We start from the raw sequence: 15,613 nt of genomic DNA, 5'->3' as shown, positions 1-15,613 counted from the left end.
AACTTGAGGGGAAAAAAAGTGTTCAAATCAAAATTGTCACAGTCTAACAGTTAGATATAACTAGTCTAGTTTAATAATCCATAAGAGAACGCACTTACATTATAAGACAAATGATGTTTTTTGACATATTTTCCGATCCGCACTGAACAAATGTCATTTCCATCACATGTAAATATTTGATTATTATTTAAAATGATTATGATGTACATAATTTCTTAACAGTGTAAGACCACTTTCACACATTGTTTTATCAATTTATACCTATATTGCAATTACCATAGATTTGTGGATTAAGTAAATTAATTGTCATGAGGCCCAAACACAAAGCTTACATCCACCACAACCTAAAATATAATATTGCATTGGTTAGATACATTTCAGAAAAATAACTACTTGTGTTATTAAATTAAGTGGAACATTATCCCATAAACTATGCAGAATTTTTTAATGAGTGATTAGAATTTTGTACATATTTTTTTAAAAGTTATGAGGTGGTGGAAATGACTGGGTGTTGTGGAAATGACAATGAATGGACGTCTGTGTAGAAAAACAGAAAACATTTATTTGAAACCCATTTAACAAATCATTAGTCATTAGTCTGTTTGGTTCCATAACCAGATGAACAGTTACAGTCTTACTGTAAACAACTTTAACCACAAATAGTCACATGAAAAATGTAAGTTATGCATAAATTGTAATTGTAAAATTGTAACATTCTAATTGTAATAAAACTTTATTAAAAAGATAAAAATTATTATCTAATAATAATAAAATATTCATATGTAGCCACTCAATCTATGAATTGCACCTTGTAAGCATAAATGTCATTTCCACCTCACCTTTGTCATTTCCACCCAAGAAGGTAATGTGGTGGAAATGACAATCCTACAGTATTTTGTAAAAAAAATCCAATGAATTGGTAGTTAGCATTGCATGCATGCAAAATACATCTATTTGTGTTAAAAAAAATCAATTTATTTACAAACTCATTTGATGTTACGCCATGTTTGGAAATGACAGACAATAAAAATATTTTCATTTCAAGCAATATTTACCTTGAGTTTTCTTTTGTTGCTGAAGAAATTTAAAATCTCCTCCATGTCAGACATGTGCTGTGATGTCATTGTTCATCTCCATAGAAACTACCCAAACAATCTTTCAAAAAAAGTTTTTAAAGGGACATTACAGCGTTGTGGTGGAAATGACGGCAATACTGTGGGACAACTACATTTTGTATATAAAATCACATTAATAGTTGTCTGACCTTAAATACCTCAATTATGTTTTGATTCTTTTACTGATACTTTATTCAGTCATATTTGTCATGAAGAGGATCAGACAGCAACTGCGGAGAAATAATCACTTTAATTTAAACAGAGCTTGCCAGAGAGTTCAGTAAACAGAAAAATTCTCAAAGGGAAACTTAGAACTACTAGCAGTAGTAAAAAGTCCAAATAAGGTCTCGGCTTGTAGATAACAAAAACAGCAATCAGCCCAGGTGAAAAGAGATGCTCAGAGGAAAGCTCCGTATGACAGGGAAATGGAGCGGGCTGGCGTTCCCCGAGGGAGAGTAGAGGCAAGCAGCGATTCTCCGGCTCAGTTGAGTTTTCTTAAAGAAAGTCAGCTCCTGACACGACAGGACTAAGACACGACAAAGACACAAGGATTAATTGGAGTTTAGTACACATGAGAGAATGCAATACTCAGGCAAAGACAGGTAGAGAAAGGGGGAAAAGAAGTAGGAACGCTAATCAGAGGAAAAGAGGATTCAGGTGAAGAGGTGAGTGAGCGATGGCTAATAGTAAAGGAGAGACAGCTGAGAGGGAATAAGGATTAAATGAGAAGGTGTGTGCGTAAATGAGGAAATAGCGGTAATGTGTGTGTGTGTGGCTGTGAGAAAGAAACAGGATCATGAAAGTGAGCCCCCCCCCCCCCCCCTCAACAAGCACCTCCTGGCGCTCCCGAAGAGGAGGACTGACGGGACCGAAAGAAATCATCAATGAGTGACTGATCTAGGATGTCTCGAGAGGGTACCCAACTCCTCTCCTCAGGACCATAACCCTCCCAGTCAACAAGGAACTGTTGACCTCGACCCCGGCGGCGGACGTCCAACAACCTACGGACAGTGTAGACAGGAGAACCCTCGATATGAATAGGAGGAGAGAAAGAGCGCGGAGGGGAACGAATGACCGGCTTGATGCACGATACGTGAAAAATGGGCGGAGATGATTAGGAAGCCTAAGCTGGATTGCGACAGGACTGATAATCTTAGACACGAAAAGGTCCAATAAAACGAGGGGCAAGCTTTCATGAAATTGACTGAAGAGGAAGATTAGAGGTCGATAACCATACCCTTTGCCCACAGATGTACCTGGGGCTTTTGACACGACGACGATTAGAGGCTCTACGAGTCTGTCTTCGGGAGCGGCAAAAGGCGGCTCTTACTCTCATCCAGGTGCGCTTGCAGCGCTGCTTAAACTTCTGAACAGACGGCACGTTGGAACCAGAACTCTGAGACGAAAAAAGGGGAGGTTGATATCCGAGACTGGCTTGAAACGGCGATAGGCCAGTAGCAGAGGATGGAAGCGAATTATGAGCATACTCCGCCCAGGGAAGCTGCTCAGCCCAAGAAGCAGGGTTCCCTTTCGTTGTCACTCCGAGTTACGTCGGATGACGACGAATGGGGTTTCGCTTAGAAATCCTATCATCTTCGAGTATTAAAACACGAGCCAATGGCAATGAAATGCCATGGGTCTGCGGAATTTGCATAGCGTAACTCCGCCCCATGCAGGGGGTATATAAGGAAGTGCGCGAGCAACATGCAGACTATGTTTTCGCTTCGGAGCCAAGTTCAGTACTTCACTCCACAAGCCTTTTGAGTGTCATCTCAAATCTCTTCGAGACGAGCGGCTCTTCAGTGTGTTGGTGTGACGGCGCTTCCAGCGAGATCGCATTTCCTGCTGCTGATTTGTGCAGTAATCTGCCGACAGTGAGTGTGTTTCTCCCTGGGTGCTTCAGCACTCTGCTGAGCTTTTCCACTCTCTAAAAGAGCTGCACGCGGCACGTCTTTTTCAAGACGGTTCGCCCGTGTATTTTCTGGATGTGTGTGCGTCAGTCATCTGCCTAACGGTCGCGAGCGCTGTTTTGCGTGTTGGGCTTAATCACGCTTGGCAGCGCTCGTTGATGAGTCATGTTTTCATTGCGGGAACATGACCATCGCGATGTTTATAGATCAAGACTCAATGATCTCCATGTGAGTAGAGTCCCCTCTGCCACACCCCAATTTATCTCTTCCTCGAGAAGGGATACTTTGGCTGGTGGCCAGGGTGATCTGAGGGTTTGGTGTGGCACAACAACCGACGAGTCAATTCCTCGGGCCACACCCCCCTCCACATCGCAGACCATGCACTCACAGCATCACAAGGCGGGCTTGATTCCTCTGGAAATGAAGTTTCGACTGCGTTGCCTCCCACGGGAGTGCCATCGTTGCCGGGACCGATCCAGAGCTGTCAGCCATGCTTTCCCGGGCAGCTGAAAGCATCGGCTGGAGTGGCCCCGCCCTCCCCCCGAGCGCTGTAAGCTTCTCCCGGACGTGCATCAGGACACCTGCGCTGCGCGAAACTCCACGTGACTTTCGCGGCCCGCGGGTGTCCTCCGCCTTCGCTGCTTTCGATCGCATGGCGATCATGGTCTGTATGTTCCCTGTCACTATAGTGGCACGGTCATGCAGTGCTGTGTGTCGCCTGCGCCTTCGATGCAGTGCTGTCCCGGGAGTTCTGTCGAACCGGCCGCAGTGGAACGCTAGTCCTTCCCTGGCCAACCCTGGCAGAACGCGGAAATTCTAACCACGCCCCTATGCTGGGACGCTATGCCTCCCATGCCCGGCCTGGTTGTTCCGCCACGCACACTACTGACCTCGCTCTCGGGCGACATCGGTACCTGCGTGATCCTGGGTCAGGTGATGTCCACTATGTGGTCCAGACATGGGCTTAGCCAGGTTGATGTGGCAGGGTCTGAGAATTCATTTTCTCAGCTCCCCCATGTCCCAGGCTGAGCTCTTTGGCGGTGTGGCTTCGACCACCTGAAGCAGACTCGGGTCCGGCACCGATGGTCATCCATCCGTGCGGCCTCCTCAGTCTGCTTCCCGCCAAGCCCCCATCCATGCGGCTGCTCCCCTCTGGCCTGCAAACGGACCTGAGCAGGAGGAAGCCGCAGGAGGGCGGCGCTGCCCGTCTCCGCCCCTTAGACTGCCACGCCAGCCTAAGCAGCACCTTGAGGCGGGCTGCCTGGTCGGCGGGGTGGTTGAGGACTGCGCCCAACAGTCTTCGATCAATCCACAAGCAGACTGAGGCTTCTGCACTGACGGTCATCTGTCGGTGTGGTCTGCTTAGTCTGCTTCCCGCCGACGCCGCCTCCTTGCGGCTCCTCCCCTCGAGCCTTCACTGGCCTGAGCACAAGGGGGTCGCTGGAGGCTGGCACCGCCTGTCTCTGCCCCTTAGCCGGCTAACACCTGGCTGAGCAGCACAAAACCTGAGACAGGCAGCTTGGAGTTAGGGCTCAGTTCTTCAGGAGCTGGTAGCAGGACCACTCCTTCCCCCACTTGAGGGCTGGGTGAAGATCTCTACAAAAGAACTAATGCTCTTTCTCTGAGCCCCAAGAGGCTGTGGATGACAGCACGCGCCGCCCACGGGCCACGCTCCTCTCATCCCCCTCTGTCGCCAGACCCCTGCCAGAGCACGCCCCCGTGGGACGCTGGTCCTCCCCTGGCCTCCTCTGGCAGGACGCGGTTTATGGCCGTGCCCCCGCACCGGGCCGCTATGCCACCCACGCCTGGGCCGGTCATTCCGCCTCGCTGCACCCCCGACGGTACGTCTGTGGTTCGAATAACCCCGCTGGCGCAGTTTCTGGAGGCCTGGCTAGAGCTTTCCGGACTGTCCCGCCGGGTCGGAGAACCATCAGGCTCGGCTACGTGATTCAGTTCGCGTGGTCTCCTCCCCACCTCAGGGGAATCCACTCACTATGGCCGGTGGCTATGCCCCTGTCATGAGAGCGGAGGTCGCTACCCTACTGGCGAAGGGTGCGATCGAGACTGTCCCTCCAGCCGAAATGAAGTCTGGGTTTTACAGCCCCTACTTTATTGTACCGAAGAATCCGGTGGGTTACGACCAATCCTGGACCTGCGCGTCTTGAACCGCTCCCTTCAAAAAAGAGGACGCCGTTCAAGTTGCTCACGGCCAAACGCATTTTCGAATGCGTGCGGCCGCAGGATTGGTTTGCAGCGATCGACCTGAAGGACGCCTACTCCCATGTCTCCATTTTTCCTCGACACAGACCGTTTCTACGGTTTGCTTTCGAGGGACAGGCATACAGTACGCGGTTCTCCCTTTCGGGCTAGCCCTGTCTCCTCGCGTCTTCACGAAGGTCGTCGAGGCAGCCCTTGTTCCCCTCCGGGAACACGGGGTTCGCATCCTGAACTATCTCGACGACTGGCTGATCCTAGCTCACTCTCGAGACCAGGTTTGCGAACACAGGGATCTTGTGCTCCGGCACCTAGCTCGTCTGGGCCTTCGGGTCAACTGGGAGAAGAGCAAACTCTGCCCAGTGCAGAGGATCTCTTTTCTCGGTATGGAAATCGACTCGGTCGCCATGTGCGCGCAGCTTACGAGCGAGCGCGCGCAGTCACTGCTGACTTGTCTTCGCCAGTTCGAGGGCAAGAGTGCGGTCCCACTGAAACTTTTTCAGAGGCTCCTGGGGCATATGGCATCCGCAGCCGCAGTAACGCCGCTCGGATTGCTTCATATGAGACCGCTTCAGCTGTGGCTTCGCGATCGAGTCCCGAGGTGGGCATGGCAACACGGCAAGCTCCGGGTCCCAGTGACTCCGGCCTGCCGTCAGACCTTCACCCCGTGGTCGAACCTCAGCTTTCTACGGGCCGGAGTGCCCTTAGAACGAGTTTCCCGGCATGTTGTTGTCACAACAGATGCCTCCACCACGGGCTGGGGCGCCATGTGCAATGGTCATGCTGCCGCGGGCTCCTGGACAGGACCCCAGCGCCTTTGGCATGTCAATTGCCTCGAGTTGCTGGCTGTACGTCTCGCCCTGCACCGTTTCCATGCGTTGCTCAGGGGTCAGCACGTACTAGTCCGATCAGACAATACCGCAACAGTAGCGTACATCAACCATCAAGGTGGTCTACGCTCCCGCCGTATGTCGCAACTCGCCCGCCACCTCCTTATATGGAGTCAGAAGCATCTGAGGTCGCTTCGAGCCATTTATATCCCGGGACACCTGAACCAGGCGGCCGACGAGCTGTCTCGAGTTCAGCCTCTCGCTGGAGAATGGCGACTCCATCCCCGGACGGTTCAGCTGATTTGGGATCAGTTCGGCGACGCACAGGTAGACCTGTTTGCCTCCCACGACTCGTCCCATTGCGACCTGTTTTATTCCCTGACCGAGGGCACGCTCGGCACGGATGCACTGGCGCACAGCTGGCCGAGGGGCCTACGCAAGTATGCGTTTCCCCCAGTGAGCCTTCTTGCGCGGACCCTGCGCAAGATCAGGGAGGACAAGGAGCAGGTTATATTGGTTGCCCCATACTGGCCCAGCCACACCTGGTTCTCAGAACTCATACTCCTTGCGACAGCACCTCCCTGGCCAATTCCTCTGAGGAAGGACCTCCTTTCTCAGGGACGGGGCACCCTTTGGCACCCTCGTCCCGGTCTTTGGAACCTCCACGTGTGGCTTCTGGACGGGACGAGGTAGGTTTGAGTACCCTACCACCAGCGGTGGTGGCTACCATCACTTCCGCTAGAGCATCGTCCACGAGACATGCCTATGCGTTGAAGTGGAACCTCTTCGTCAACTGGTGTTCTTCCAAACAGCAAGAACCCACGAAATGCCCGATCAGTGTCGTGCTTTCCTTCCTGCAAGAAGGGTTGGAGCGAAGGCTGTCTCCCTCCACCCTGAAAGTGTATGTTGCCGCCATTGCCGCACATCACGATGCAGTTGAAGGTAAGTCTCTGGGGAAGCATGACCTGATCATCAGGTTCCTGAGGGGAGCGAGGAGACTAAATCCTCCTCGCCCTCCCCTCGTACCCTCTTGGGACCTCTCAGTGGTTCTGACTGCCCTGCAGAGTGCTCCATTTGAGCCTTTGCAATCAGTGGAGCTTAAGTTCCTGTCAATGAAGACAGCGCTCCTGGTTGCATTGGCCTCCATCAAGAGGGTAGGGGACCTGCAGGCATTTTCGGTTGACGAAGCGTGCCTGGAATTCGGGCCGGCTAACTCTCACGTGATCCTGAGACCCCGGCTTGGATATGTGCCCAAGGTTCCTACCACACCCTTTCGAGATCAGGTAGTGAACCTGCAAGCGCTGCCCTTGGAGGAGGCAGACCCAGCCTTGGCACTGCTCTGTCCAGTACGCGCCCTTCGTGCTTACGTAGACAGAACGCAGTGTTTTCAGGACCTCAGACCAGCTCTTTGTCTGTCATGGTGGGAAGCTGAAGGGAAAGGCTCTCTCCAAACAAAGGTTGTCTCACTGGATAGTGGACGCCATTGCTTTGGCTTACCAGCAGCAAGGTCGACCGTGCCCCCTTGGTGTGACGGCCCACTCCACTCGGAGTGTGGCATCCTCTTGGGCTCTAGCGCATGGCGCCTCGCTAACAGACATCTGCAGAGCTGCAGGCTGGGCGACACCTAACACATTTGCGAGATTTTACAATCTCCGAGTAGAGCCAGTTTCTTCTCATGTACTCGCTTCAACTAGCCGGTACTAGATTCTGCTCAGGTGTCTTCGCTTGCTCGCCATTCCTCTCCACGGACGGGATACGTGCGATATTTCCTCAGGTGAGCCTAATAAGCCCTGAGTCTCCTCCAGCACTGACGACGTCAACGCCAGAGTTATGCCACCGGCAGCTTTCGCGTTGGCTAGGTGCCTCCATGTGCATGGTTCCCCTCCGGGCGACCCCCACATGTGTATTCCACTGTAAGCCTCCTTGAGCATGTGTCTTTCCCTTGGCAAGCCACCTTGCCACCCCTGGGGTTGAAATATTCCACCTGCGGCTGGACACCACAGTGATTCTCCTTATGCAGTTCCTTCGGGTCATATGTGTATTCTTAAGTCCCCCCCTTCGGGCTGGGCATGATTGCATATTTCTACTGGATATGCTTCCCAGTGTACCTTGGTATTCCTGTGTTAAGTAGGAGTCCTTCGTCCGTGCTAGTCTCACGACAGGGAGCTCAGACTTACGCAGGGCACTGGAAGACAGTCGGGAGGTGGCGTGATTACACTGGGAACCCCATTCGTCGTCATCCGACGTAACTCGGAGTGACAACGAAAGGGAACGTCTCGGTTACGTATGTAACCCTCGTTCCCTGAGTAGGGAACGGAGACGTTACGTCTCCCTGCCACTTCCGCTGTACCGCCTGAGTTCAGTCTCGGCTCCTCAGCGAAGACATAGTCTGCATGTTGCTCGCGCACTTCCTTATATACCCCCTGCATGGGGCGGAGTTACGCTATGCAAATTCCGCAGACCCATGGCATTTCATTGCCATTGGCTCGTGTTTTAATACTCGAAGATGATAGGATTTCTAAGCGAAACCCCATTCGTCGTCATCCGACGTAACGTCTCCGTTCCCTACTCAGGGAACGAGGGTTACATACGTAACCGAGACGTTACGAAACGCGAGAGAATGTAAAATTTGGCCGACAGTCTGATTGGCCCGTTCGGCTTGACCGTTAGTTTGTGGGTGGAAGCCGGACGAGAGACTGACGGAGGCCCCGATTGATCGACAAAACTCCTTCCAAAATTGTGACGCGAACTGTGGACCCCTGTCAGACACGACGTCGGAGGGGAGTCCGTGGAGCTTGAAAACATGCTCAATAACGATCTGGGCGGTCTCTTTGGCAGAGGGGAGTTTAGGAAGAGGAACAAAATGAGCAGCCTTAGAAAAACGGTCTATTACAGTCAAAATAACGGCGTTGCCAGACGACGCCGGGAGACCAGTTATAAAATCAAGCGCAATATGAGACCAGGGTCGTGAAGGGATAGGTAAAGGTCTTAAGAGCCTGGCCGAGGAAGTATTGCTAGTCTTAGTCTGGGCGCACTCAGAACAAGAGGCAACAAACCGACGTGTATCCAGTTCGCAAGTGGGCCACCAAAAACGCTGGCGAACGGAAGCTAAGGTGCCCCTAACGCCGGGATGGGCAGCAAGTTTAGAAGAGTGAGCCCACTGTACCACAGCTCGACGTGCGGAAACAGGTACAAAAAGTAGGTTACTGGGACACGACCGTGGGGGAACAGCTTGAGAAAGAGCGCGTTTAACAAGTCTCTCAATACCCCAGATGGCTGTGCCAATAACACGTCTTTCAGGGATAATGGGAGTGTGTGAATTGATAGCCTCCGAGGGATCAAAGAGGCGAGACAGCGCATCAGGCTGAACATTCTTGGTACCCGGACGAAAAGAAATCGTAAAGTCAAAACGAGTAAAAAATAATGCCCAACGCGCCTGACGAGCATTTAATCTTTTAGGCGACTGGATATATCGAGATTCCTGTGGTCAGTCCACACAACAAATGGAACGGAAGCATCCTCTAACCACTGACGCCACTCCTCAAGGGCTAGGCGAATAGCAAGTAGTTCACGGTTTCCCACATCATAATTGCGCTCAGAGGGAAACAACTTGTGTGAGAAAAACACGCAGGGATGGATCTTATCGTTGATGGGCGAGCATTGGGAAAGGATAGCCCCAACGCCCACCTCAGACGCGTCAACCTCAACGATAAATTGTCTGGAGATGTCGGGAAATAACAGAATGGAGGCAGAAGTGAACAAGGTCTTAAGACGGTCAAAAGCGTTCTGGGCGGGCTCTGACCATCGAAACCGGGTCTTAGAAGATGTTAACGCAGTTAAGGGAGCGACGATCTGGCTGAAGTTACAAATAAAGCGATGGTAAAAATGAGCAAAACCAAGAAAACGCTGAAGAGCGGTACGAGAATCTGGGACTGGCCAGTCGGTGACTGCTCTCACCTTGTCAGTGTAACATAATGACCCACATGGGGTAAATAATCAGGCGCAAGGCGGTAGTACAGCTTTAATCAACAGGCACATTTTTATTCAGATGATTCAATATATTAAAACAAGGTGTAACAGATCGTCAATGCAAATACCCACAAAGGAAATAATAATAAATAAAAAGAAACGAAACAAAAACTAAATCAACCAACAGATAGCCACGGGTTACCTAATCGTGGGGACAAAGTGGCATTCAAAATGCTCTCACCACAACAACGCTCACAGCAATCACACTGCAAACCTACAAAAGAGAAAGAAACACAAATAAAGTGACCAAACCACCACACGATCCCAGCCACCTCACCACCGCCATCCACACAGTGAGGGTAACCCAGAAGCCATTGTTGGTTTGAAAAGGAATCTACAAAAAGAAAGAAAACCAAATTAATTAACAGTGGGTAATGCAAGTAGAACAAACCAGTCAGTACCATAAAACCATCATTTTATGGCCAAGGTTTTCCTTATACAATTATGGTCCAACATTCAACAAAAACAATAAATAAACCAAAGAAAATTAAATCTAAAGTAAACGGTAACCATGCATCTCTGTAAGGGGAAACACAGTTAATTACAAAGAATTATTTACAACATAAAAACATCAATAAAATAAAACATTCAAGATAATTGCTGCACATAATAGAAAACATTCAAAAGTTCCCTTCGAATTAAACAATACCTCTAACATCCGTTATTTTGACGGACACTCAGGCAACAATCAGTCAGGCAATAATCCGGCCAAAACACTAAAAGCAAAAGAAAAGAAAATCATTAAAACATAATCCTAAAAACAATTTCATAAAATTATAAGACTACTACCTCCTTAACGGTGTGTATCATATATTCAGCTCTTAAAAACGCTGCACCAGCGTTTAACACAGCTGCTCGTCCGCTACTCTTCCTCTGAGTTGATAAATCTGCTGCGACATTATTCACACGACTCACAATCAATGCAACAAAGAGGAAGCGAGAAAACAAACTAATCTCTCTACCTACCATCAGTTGAAGTTTTAGATGTGCCGTGACATCCATTCATCCACAAGTCAGTCAAAGACAGGAAGCGAGAGAGCAAACAAACCTCGCTACTTCCTTATATAGCGCTAGTGCTGATGGGACTTGTAGTGCCCCAACCATGTCTCATTACAATCTACCCCCCTAGATTAAAATCGACGTCCCGTCGATTACATCAACACTACAACCAGGGGCGGAACATTACATTCAAACCACTACTATACAGCCTTGTCATAGGGAGAGCGAGCTGATGATTTAGCTGGACTTCAGTAGTAGGGGCTGACCGAGGGAGACGATATGGATTTGAATGACATCCAGCTGTTGCTCTCCTTGTACGCCTTACTACAGCTTCCTGTTGTTGAGGCTGATGGTCCTCTGCATAATCCACTACTGAAGTACAGAAGTTGGTATTATCTTCCTGTGGAAGTTGAGGCCTAATAACTTGGTCTTGGGCAGATACATACTCAGGCGTTAGGGACACCGCTACCATGTCTTCATCTTGGTCTCTTGAAGTTTCCTGCTGGTCAAATAGATCTAGAAGTCCAGGATCATTCAAGGAAGTATAAGCTGGTCGCAACTCACAACGGTGAATATGTCTAATATTACCACCTCCATCTGCAGGGGCAATAGCATACACAGCTCCATGTCCATCTGGGCACCGGACCACTTTATAGGGAGTTGGATCCCAGGCATCCTGGATCTTATTCCTGCCTTTTATGTTATGGGCTCTCTGATACACAACCTGGCCTTCGCTTAGTTGTTCATGGCGTACCTTTAGGTCATTTGATCGGGCACGATGTTCTGTAGCACATTGAAGGCGGGCTCGGGCCTTACTAAATATTCGTTCCAAATTGACTTTATGGTCCACCACCCAGTCTACTTCACTCTGGACATGGTTATCCAATCCCAAAAGAAAATCAACAGGTAAATGGGGCTCTTGTCCAAACATAAGGACATAAGGAGAAAACCCAGTAGACTGGTGATCTGTGGTATTGTAAGCATATACTACCTGCGCAAGATGGTCTGGCCAATGACGTTTTTCCTCTGGAGGCAAAGTACGCAGCAAGTCATGCATTGTTCTATTAAAACGTTCGCATTGACCATTCCCTTGCGGTCGGTAGGGCGTGGTGCGAGTTTTTGAAATTCCATACAGCCTACATAATTCTTGGATCAGCCTACTTTCAAAACACCGGCCCTGATCTGAATGAATTTGTCGTGGAACTCCAAACAAGTAGAACCAATGTTCCACTAAAACACGTGCCACTGTTGATGCCGTTTGGTCTTTAGTTGGGATGGCTTGTGTAAATTTTGAAAATACATCCGTCATAACCAGTACATTTTCAAGTCCATTTGATGCAGGTTCAAGCAATGTGAAATCAATGGCCAGAATATCTAACGGCCTCTCTGCCATCAGGTGCCCCATAAAACTTCGTACTTTTGGTCGTACCACTTTGGCCAGGGTGCAGCGCTGGCATTTCTTACACCATTCCTCAATGAACTTGAACATACCAGGCCAGTAACATCGAGTTCTCACTAAACTTGCCGTCCGCTCAATTCCTTGGTGGCCATGGTCATCATGCAGACCCGTAAGAACTCTTTCTCTGAGAACAGCTGGTAACACAACCTGACGAATTTCACGATGTTCCTCCTGGGGACAGAACCTCCGATACAGTATGCCCTCGATCCTCACCAGCTTCTCCCACTGCCTTACCAATTCAAGCACCTCTGATGATTCTGATGCTTTCTCCTGTGTATCTGGTGGCCTTTGACGATCCCAATAAACAAGGAATTGCCCAATAACGGGGTCAGTTTCTTGCAGAACACTAAGATTTTCTCTAGGCTGTACAGGAAGAGCAGAAATTGTTTCGCTTATGACTACATGTTGACTATCATGAGCATACTGATACAGTTCCTTTGGTAAAACAGTAGTCATAGCCAATTCAGCTACAGATGTAGCATTTTTTCTAGACAGAGCATCAGCATTAACATTAGAACGTCCAGGTTTATACCTAATCTATACCTAAAATGCGACTGGTCGACATTTGCCTCCATGTTCTTGAGATAAGACTGCACCCAAACCTTGATGGCTTGCATCAACATCCAAGATAAAGGGCTTACTGAAATCAGCATAAGCAAGGACAGGAGCATTAGTTAAAGCGGTTTTAAGAGTCTGAAAAGCATTTTCACATGAGTCAGTCCATTTGGTCCCCAGATTAATCTTTGGTCGTTTACTTTTCTGTCCCCTGATCAGTTCTGCCACCAATGTTTCAAGGGTCCAGCAATACATGAAAAGTTTTTAACAAACCGCCGATAGTAACTGGCGAAACCCAGAAAGGATCGAAGTTCTTGAAGATTTTGTGGACAATTCCACTTAGCTACAGCAGATATCTTCTCTGGGTCTGTACGGACCCCTGTAGAAGAGACCACATGCCCCAAATAACGTACATCTGACCGAAAGAAGCAGCATTTACTGAGTTTTATCTTCAAGTTCTGTTGTCTCAGCCGATCCAACACCAGCTCAAGTCGCTGAAGATGTTGCTCAATGGTTGCTGAAAAGACAATCACATCATCCAAATAGAGCAATAAAGACTGAAAACTCTGATCCCCAAAAATTCGCTCCATTAACCTTTGAAAAGTACTTGGGGCATTGCATAATCCAAAAGGCATCCTATTAAATTCAAAGAGCCCAAATGGAGTGCAAAAAGCAGTCTTAGGACGATCTTCTTCAGCTACTGGCACCTGGTTATATCCACTAGCCAGGTCTAAAGACGAAAACCACTTTGCTCCAGTCAAGGCATCCAGTGACTCCTCTATCCTTGGTAAGGGATAGGCATCCTTACGAGTTCTGACATTGAGCTGGCGATAGTCGACACATTCTCAGAGAGCCATCCTTCTTCTGCACCAATACAATTGGCGAGGCATATGGGCTGCAACTCTCCCTAATGACTTGACTGTCCAACAATTGTCTTATGTGTGCCTTTACAGTCTCAAACTGACTAGGAGGAATTCTACGATATCGCTGGCGTACCGGTGTATCATCTATTAAAGGAATCTGATGATCTATTAAGTTTGTACACCCCAAATCACTATCATGCTTGGCGAAGACATCAGAATATCTTGTTAGCAAACTCCTAACGTCCGCCTCCTCAGTCTCTGTAAGCCCCGGCAATTCTAACCCTTGAACATCGATGCTTAACACTGATGTAATAGTTTGACACTGAACAGTCACAGTATTAGGATCACATGGTAAATCTCCCTTAAACACAATGTCTTGATCTGATTTCATGACTACCTCAGCACCAACCAAACTACCTAATCTAATTCTTGGTGGCAAATATAAGGGTTCTGTGCCAACACTAACTACCGGTACATGCACTACCCCTTGTATACACTGCAACAGGGCAGGTGATATTAACACTCCAGCAGGCAGCCCTCCATCATTGAAATCCTGGGGTTCTAAAAAAACCACTGTACAACTTTTTATGTTTTTAGGGCACAGCGCAGGTACTAACCTCATGGTGCCAGCTGGAATCTGGACAGGATGGCAAGACTGCACCTTCACATAACCAATGAATCCAGGACAAGGGGCACCATCTGCTCGGTGGCACTGTGACAGGACATCTCTCCAACCTAACTTTGCCTGCCTGACCTGTGGAGCTGAAAATAGTGCTGAGCCGTGTTTTTCAAACAGATCATTATAACACTGTCCAATCACATTCATACCTAGAAGGCCAGGGGTCAGTTCTTTCCTCTGATGGAACAAAGTATCAACAGGATCTTTTACAACCAAAATACCTTGCCCTAAAAGAGTTTGCCCCAGCACAGTCACATCGGTTTCAAAATATCCCACATATGGAATCTCAAGACCATTAGCTGCTTTTAATTGAAGCCAACTACATTTTTTAAGTGCATCTACTCCCATTTGTCGGAAATGCTTCTCAGAAAATGACTTAGTTATAGTAGTCACCATTGACCCTGTATCTAGTAAACATGAAATCTCCACCCCCCCCATCTGCAGAATTACAACAGGACATTTGCCCACAAGACGCTGTAAGATAGTAGGGCAAACGGGTGATGGTGAGGCTTCACTAGCTCCTTCTACAACCTGACTCAAAACTGCAGATGCTACACTGTCAGGCTCCCCAGCAGAAGTCTCATTTACGTTCGCCTGAGGGGATCTAGAGTTTGACTCAATGGGCCATGGTTGTCGACAATATCTGGCTATATGCCCAACTCTATTACAGCGAAGGCACCGTCTTGAGTTATTTTGCCTAGTTGTGTTTAAGGGTTCATTCTTTTGAGACAAAAAGCTATCAAAACGCTGGGTAAGTTCAGTTATTTGTGTTTGTTGCCGTCTCAACATCTCTTTAACTTCTCTTAACTCTGTAGACTCCTGAAATCTGACCTTAGGTTCAAACTCAACTACCCTGCCTTGAGTAACGTTACACCATGGCTGAACATATGAAGCAACTGCTTCCCTATTTCCCTCTTCCACCCACCTAAGGGCTTCACTTCGAACCTCTAGTAGAGTAGA

The 15,613-nt window shown here is 48.6% G+C and overlaps 1 long non-coding RNA gene across 1 annotated transcript; it reads right to left on the bottom strand.

The window, feature by feature from the left end:
• Positions 1-9,861: 9,861 nt before the first annotated feature.
• On the bottom strand, positions 9,862-14,883 carry LOC308706412. Its single transcript, XR_014032030.1, has 3 exons — positions 14,592-14,883; positions 10,748-10,814; positions 9,862-10,432 (listed from the first exon to the last, which is right to left on the bottom strand). It is a non-coding gene; the product is annotated as an uncharacterized lncRNA (long non-coding RNA).
• Between the last annotated feature and the right edge of the window lie 730 nt (positions 14,884-15,613).

The sequence above is a fragment of the Scardinius erythrophthalmus genome (assembly GCF_964197995.2).
Source record: "Scardinius erythrophthalmus genome assembly, chromosome: 18".
Classification (NCBI taxonomy): Eukaryota; Metazoa; Chordata; class Actinopteri; order Cypriniformes; family Leuciscidae; genus Scardinius; species Scardinius erythrophthalmus.
This window is presented reverse-complemented; position numbering and strand designations above follow the sequence as displayed.